A 5,962-nucleotide genomic window follows, 5' to 3' on the forward strand; every position below is an offset into this window, starting at 1 on the left:
CCACCCACCCCCCTACCCCCCCACCACCTCCCCCCCTCCCCCCCACCCCGGGAAGGGGGCTTCTGGAAGGAAAAGCGAGACAAACTGACAGGGACAAACTTAGGTCGGGAAAGGAGTGTTGATTGTGAATGAGCCTCTCAAGGACAAGCGAGCGGGTACCAGGTTTTAGAAGATGACCTGCAGCGGCACAGACGCCAGCAAAGGCAGAAGCCATCCCGTCTTGGGTGAGGTGCCCGAGACGCGCCTCTCTAACCCAGTCCGCCCTGTCCTTGGAGAAGCGGGCGGTGTCTGGAAAAGCCTGACCAGGTGTCTTTCCTCGGTGGGCGGGGCTGGTCGCTTTGGGACCCGTTTGGGCCTCCCGGCACCGCCGTGGAATCCGTTCCACCTGACAGGACGACTCTACCCGGCGGCTGGGGCGGCGGGGGCGGGGCGCCGAGGGAAGGGCTGGGGTGTCACCGGAGCGGGAGCCGAGCGGGTGGGAAGAGGCCGAGGCCAGAGGGAGCCGGCGGGCGGCGTGTGCGGCGTCGGGGTCCCGGTCCCGGTCCCGGTCCCGGTCCCGCCGGGCTGGCCCCGATTGGCCCTGGGTTCGGGTGGGGCCGCGAGCTGGAAGGGTTGGGCTGTGGCGGGGAGGGGTTGGGCCCTGCCCATGGGCGGCGCCGGCGGGCCCGCGGTGCGGAGGGTGGCGGGGGGGGTGGGGGAGGGCTGGCTGGAGGGGTGGGGGGCGTCCGCGGAGGACGGAGGCCGGAGGCGGCAAAAGGCGAGGGAGGCAAAAGCCTACAGCACCCGGTATTCCCAGGCGGTCTCCCATCCAAGTACTAACCAGGCCCGACCCTGCTTAGCTTCCGAGATCAGACGGGATCGGGCGCGTTCAGGGTGGTATGGCCGTAGACGCTGGCGCCTGCCGCCGGCGCCCCTAAGAAGCCGCGCCGCGTCGCCCGGCCCGCGGCTCGCGCGCGCGCCCAGGCCTCTGTGACGCGCACCCGCCGCCGCCGGCGCCCCCTGCGCCCGCGCTCGGCCTGCCGCCTTCCTCCCGCTGCTGCCTCCCGCCGCGGCCGCCTCGGGCGCGGCCAGCGGGCCAGCCAAACCCTGCGCTGCCCCGCCCTGCTGCCCTCCCAGGGCGCGGAGGCCTGGAGCAGCCCGGGGTGCGAGGAGGCGGGGCGGGGCGGGCGGCGGTGGGAAACGAGGGGTGGTGGGGGCGGGGATGGGGGCGGGGCGCCTGGCTGGGCGCTCTCCCCTCGCGGCCCGGGAACACTCCAGGCCGCCCTGGCCGCTCGGATCCGGCGATGGGTCGCAGGAGATGCGGCTGCTGGGAGGTGGGGGGCGCGGGGCACTTGGCCCGAGGCGTCGGGGCGTCGGGCCGCCGGGCCCGTGCTCCTCTGAGTCCCCTCCGGCCCGAGGGGCCTCCCAGCGGGAGCCCTGACCTCTGCGGCGCCGGCCGGGCCCCGACTTGCCCAAACCCAGGCGGAGCCACCGGCGCGACCAGAGGGCGTCAGCGGAAGCCCGCCGCGCTGCCCCTGAGGGCGCGGGGAGGCGGGGCGGCCACCCTTCCCCCCGCCAGCGCCGCCCAGGAGACCGGCACCCCGCCCCCAACCCGCCCCTCGCGGGGACCCTGGACAGCTCCTGCTGGCGCCAGCCCAGAGACCCAGAGACAGAGACAGAGACAGAGACACGGAGAAACAGAGAAACGGCGACACGGAGAGGATCCAAGACACGGACCTAGACAGACACCCACCCTGACCCAGAGAGGCTCTGCCCAAGAGCTCGCTTCCCCCCCAGGAGGGCGGTGGTGCTGGAGCTGGGCCCGGGCCAGGAGGCAGGGGCCCCGGGGCTGGCGATCACCCCTGGGGCCCTAGGCCGCGCAGACAGGCTCTCAGGAGTCCCGGGCTCCCGGCATCGCTGCCCCGCCATCGCCCAGGAACCACAGACAGGCACCGGAGCTCGCTGGCGCGCTCTGTCTGCGCTTGCGTGTGCGTGTGCGTGTGCGTGTGCGTGTTGTGCGAGTGGGTGTGTAGGCGTGTGTGTGTGTGTGTGTGTGTGTGCGCGCGCGCGCGCGCCTGTGTGTCTGTGTGCCTGTGTGTGTGCGCGTCCGGGTTTGCGTGTTCCTTTCTCTCCGCTTCTTCACTCTGGCTCTTTTCCTCTTTCTGCCGGGCACCCCCGACCTTACTGAGGTGATAGAAGGAGCAGGCAGAAAAGTCAGGGCCCAGAGAACTTGGCACGAGAAAGCAGCTCCATCTACCAGACATGTAGAAGCCCCTCCCCGACGACCGACCGCAGCGTCCCCGTTCTGCTCAAGTGCCGCTGGGGACGTTGCCCGGGATCTCCCGCCCGCTAGGTCACCGACGAAGGCGCCTCCGTTTTCCCAAGAGCGCGCTCGCGCCCAGGACGGAGGGAGGAGCAGCACGGTGTGACGACGGGGAGGAAGAGTCGCGTCCGAAGGCCCGTCGGTGCCTGCCGACGTCCCGGCTCTCCCTGTCTCGAGACCTCTGGGCTTCAGGGTTCTGTGCCGCAAGGCTTTCCCGCCGCAGCCCCCGGGACCCAGGGCGCGCTGTGTGCGCTGCCCGTCTCCAGCGTTTGGGCCCTGTGGGCCTTCTTGCGTCCCACTGGAAAGGGGACCCTGGGACGGAGAGAAGACGGGCAGGGGGCGGGCTTCGGCAAAGAGAGCGACGGCCATCCACAGACGTCCGACGAGGCCCTCCGGGGCGCCAAGCTCTCCATTTTCCACGGCACGTGTCCTCGTCAGGTTCTGCCACCTCTCGCCGGCATGCGTAGGCACACCGCTGGTCTTGCGGCCCCAGAGGCGAGGAGGCGAACGCCCCGGAGGCCGAGATTGGCACCCGCGTTCTCGGCTGCTGGGTGGCCAGCACCTAGGAGAGTGTCTGGCCGGAAGCAGCCAGGCGATCGATCCCTGGGTGCTGGATGAGCCTCGGCGGCAAGAAGTAGGCTCGTGGGGAAGGACGGCGGCCGAGGCCCGGGCCCCCACCGAGGCCGCGCTCCGTGCTGAGCGGTCCGCTCCGTGTTTCCCGCTTGCGTTCTCACCAGCACTCGCCCCCGCAAGGAGGCACGAACTCCAGGACCCCCTCGCACCAGATGAGGAAAGCGCAGCTCAGGGAGGGCACGTCACTCGCGGGAGACGGCGGCCCTTGGGTTTCAGCTCAGGACTTCGGTCTCCCGAGCCTGCGTTTCGGGGCAAGGCTCCGGTCCCGCGCTCCGGGAAACTGACAGGGACGCAGTCCCGCTTCTCCCCGCAGAAGGTGCTCCTCGGAGATCAGATCCGGGGACCCGTCAGAACCACCCCGGGCACGAGCTGGCAGGGAGCGACGCGCACCGCCCCTGCCCCCCCATCCCGCAGCCCGCGGCCCGCAGCCCGCAGCCCGCAGCCCGCAGCCCGCAGCCCGCAGCCCGAGGAAGCGAGGAGCAGGCGATAGAGGCGCTGGGTTGGCAGGAGGGGACACGGGGCCGGCAGGAGAAGCGAACCGCGAAGAGACTCCCTCCCAGGACGACGATGGCTGAACGGGGAGAGGAGGGAGCTTTGGGTCCTCTCTCGTCCTGCTTTGACCGGGATGTCCCCATTTTTCCACAGCGAGCGAGTATGGCTCTTGGATTCGGTGGGGAAGACGTGGTTTATCTGGAGGACTTTTCCCTTCGGGGGTTCAAAGTCCGTTCTCTGAGGCAAGGCTCCCTCTCTGCCTCCCTGTCCTTCCCATTCGCCTCCCCGGAAGCCAGCTCTCCTCCCGGTTTCCTGGATCCCTTGGCCACGGTCCTCTGTTGCAAACACAGGCAGGTGCAAAGAAGATGCGAAAGGCTGCCCGAGCCACGCGAACGGAAAGCTGAAGCCAGGGAGCCAGGAAGGGCTGGCTGCTGAGGGAGGACGTGTCCTGTCAGGAGGCTTTTCAACTCCCTCTGACAGATGCGGCCTGGAGGGGCGGGGCCCGGCCGGGGCCCTGGGGTGGTAGGGGTCGGGTGTGAGGGGGTGGGTGGGGAGGCGGGGGGAGGCGGGAAGAGAGGGAGGCCCCCGAGTGAGGGGACACCAAAAGCCTCAGCCATCAAGACTCCTCATCTTTGCATCCAGCGTTCTCAAACTCAAAACGAACGCAAGCTCATCCACCAGGAGCAACGTAGCAGCGTTTCCAAGCGAGGCAGGACCGCCCGAAGGCGAAAGCAGAATGGGATCCTAGTCAGGTGGAGCTTGAAACTCAGACCCACCCACCCCCCTACCCCCCCACCACCTCCCCCCCTCCCCGCCACCCCGGGAAGGGGGCTTCTGGAAGGAAAAGCGAGACAAACTGACAGGGACAAACTTAGGTCGGGAAAGGAGTGTTGATTGTGAATGAGCCTCTCAAGGACAAGCGAGCGGGTACCAGGTTTTAGAAGATGACCTGCAGCGGCACAGACGCCAGCAAAGGCAGAAGCCATCCCGTCTTGGGTGAGGTGCCCGAGACGCGCCTCTCTAACCCAGTCCGCCCTGTCCTTGGAGAAGCGGGCGGTGTCTGGAAAAGCCTGACCAGGTGTCTTTCCTCGGTGGGCGGGGCTGGTCGCTTTGGGACCCGTTTGGGCCTCCCGGCACCGCCGTGGAATCCGTTCCACCTGACAGGACGACTCTACCCGGCGGCTGGGGCGGCGGGGGCGGGGCGCCGAGGGAAGGGCTGGGGTGTCACCGGAGCGGGAGCCGAGCGGGTGGGAAGAGGCCGAGGCCAGAGGGAGCCGGCGGGCGGCGTGTGCGGCGTCGGGGTCCCGGTCCCGGTCCCGGTCCCGGTCCCGCCGGGCTGGCCCCGATTGGCCCTGGGTTCGGGTGGGGCCGCGAGCTGGAAGGGTTGGGCTGTGGCGGGGAGGGGTTGGGCCCTGCCCATGGGCGGCGCCGGCGGGCCCGCGGTGCGGAGGGTGGCGGGGGGGGTGGGGGAGGGCTGGCTGGAGGGGTGGGGGGCGTCCGCGGAGGACGGAGGCCGGAGGCGGCAAAAGGCGAGGGAGGCAAAAGCCTACAGCACCCGGTATTCCCAGGCGGTCTCCCATCCAAGTACTAACCAGGCCCGACCCTGCTTAGCTTCCGAGATCAGACGAGATCGGGCGCGTTCAGGGTGGTATGGCCGTAGACGCTGGCGCCTGCCGCCGGCGCCCCTAAGAAGCCGCGCCGCGTCGCCCGGCCCGCGGCTCGCGCGCGCGCCCAGGCCTCTGTGACGCGCACCCGCCGCCGCCGGCGCCCCCTGCGCCCGCGCTCGGCCTGCCGCCTTCCTCCCGCTGCTGCCTCCCGCCGCGGCCGCCTCGGGCGCGGCCAGCGGGCCAGCCAAACCCTGCGCTGCCCCGCCCTGCTGCCCTCCCAGGGCGCGGAGGCCTGGAGCAGCCCGGGGTGCGAGGAGGCGGGGCGGGGCGGGCGGCGGTGGGAAACGAGGGGTGGTGGGGGCGGGGATGGGGGCGGGGCGCCTGGCTGGGCGCTCTCCCCTCGCGGCCCGGGAACACTCCAGGCCGCCCTGGCCGCTCGGATCCGGCGATGGGTCGCAGGAGATGCGGCTGCTGGGAGGTGGGGGGCGCGGGGCACTTGGCCCGAGGCGTCGGGGCGTCGGGCCGCCGGGCCCGTGCTCCTCTGAGTCCCCTCCGGCCCGAGGGGCCTCCCAGCGGGAGCCCTGACCTCTGCGGCGCCGGCCGGGCCCCGACTTGCCCAAACCCAGGCGGAGCCACCGGCGCGACCAGAGGGCGTCAGCGGAAGCCCGCCGCGCTGCCCCTGAGGGCGCGGGGAGGCGGGGCGGCCACCCTTCCCCCCGCCAGCGCCGCCCAGGAGACCGGCACCCCGCCCCCAACCCGCCCCTCGCGGGGACCCTGGACAGCTCCTGCTGGCGCCAGCCCAGAGACCCAGAGACAGAGACAGAGACAGAGACACGGAGAAACAGAGAAACGGCGACACGGAGAGGATCCAAGACACGGACCTAGACAGACACCCACCCTGACCCAGAGAGGCTCTGCCCAAGAGCTC

General features: G+C 71.0%; 2 non-coding genes across 2 annotated transcripts; both read right to left on the reverse strand.

Moving 5' to 3' along the window:
* Nucleotides 1-771: 771 nt before the first annotated feature.
* LOC138922415 (5S ribosomal RNA) lies at nt 772-890 on the reverse strand. The gene has a single exon (XR_011435501.1). It is a non-coding gene; the product is annotated as a 5S ribosomal RNA (ribosomal RNA).
* Nucleotides 891-4,970: 4,080 nt separating this feature from the next.
* Nucleotides 4,971-5,089, reverse strand: LOC138922416 (5S ribosomal RNA). The gene has a single exon (XR_011435502.1). It is a non-coding gene; the product is annotated as a 5S ribosomal RNA (ribosomal RNA).
* Nucleotides 5,090-5,962: the final 873 nt, after the last annotated feature.

The sequence above is a fragment of the Equus caballus genome, unplaced genomic scaffold, assembly GCF_041296265.1.
Source record: "Equus caballus isolate H_3958 breed thoroughbred unplaced genomic scaffold, TB-T2T haplotype2-0000804, whole genome shotgun sequence".
Lineage (NCBI taxonomy): Eukaryota > Metazoa > Chordata > Mammalia > Perissodactyla > Equidae > Equus > Equus caballus.